Here is a 745-nt window from a genome sequence, read left to right as displayed (position 1 = left end):
AATAAGCAAAGGGTTCGTGCGTTGTGCACCCGCCTATAGGCGCATATTACTAACGCGCTCTTTTAATAACACAGAAAAAATATTGCGCCAGGCTTTAGACCAGGTTTGAATTGGTCTATGACACAGTCTATTTTCAGTTCCTCAAAATAGCAACGCGCCAACAATGCCCCTGAACACACCTCTTTTTTAGACTCCCGCAAAATAGAAATATCTAAACATAAAATATCTAAAACAAATAAATTGTTATTCATCTATTGCACAAAAGCAACATGAACTAATATAAAATATAAACGATTAACAGGTGCAAGCCTATGCAGAGTTTCTATTTAGGCTATAACACGTGTTTGCAGCGTTGAGCAATGCAGTGCTGAAATTTGCGTGCTCACGAATCCTCTCATTATAACACACGAATTGTAGACATTATAAACGATTAATTATGCTTATATTTATTGTGTTATATCAGAGATTTGTGAGATATTATAACTATGAACTGAGATGTCTTTTAGAGACTATAAATGCAGCGCTCTTTGCTGGCATTCTGCCATCCAAACCATGCACGCAGCAGCCGCTGCTTTAGTTAAAAATAACAGTGTTCTGTGAATGTTGATGCTTTAATAACATATTTATCGGGAGCGTGAATGCTGGGATTTCATAAATTTCATGGAGAAAAAAGTAACGTAACTAGTAATGTAACTAATTACTAATTACTTTTGAAATAAAGTAATAAGAACAGTAACATGATCAC

The sequence above is a fragment of the Sinocyclocheilus rhinocerous genome, unplaced genomic scaffold (genome assembly GCF_001515625.1).
Source record: "Sinocyclocheilus rhinocerous isolate Xijiao unplaced genomic scaffold, SAMN03320098_v1.1 scaffold3610, whole genome shotgun sequence".
NCBI lineage: Eukaryota > Metazoa > Chordata > Actinopteri > Cypriniformes > Cyprinidae > Sinocyclocheilus > Sinocyclocheilus rhinocerous.
The sequence above is the reverse complement of the archived record's forward strand: the minus strand, read 5'-3'. Positions refer to the sequence as shown.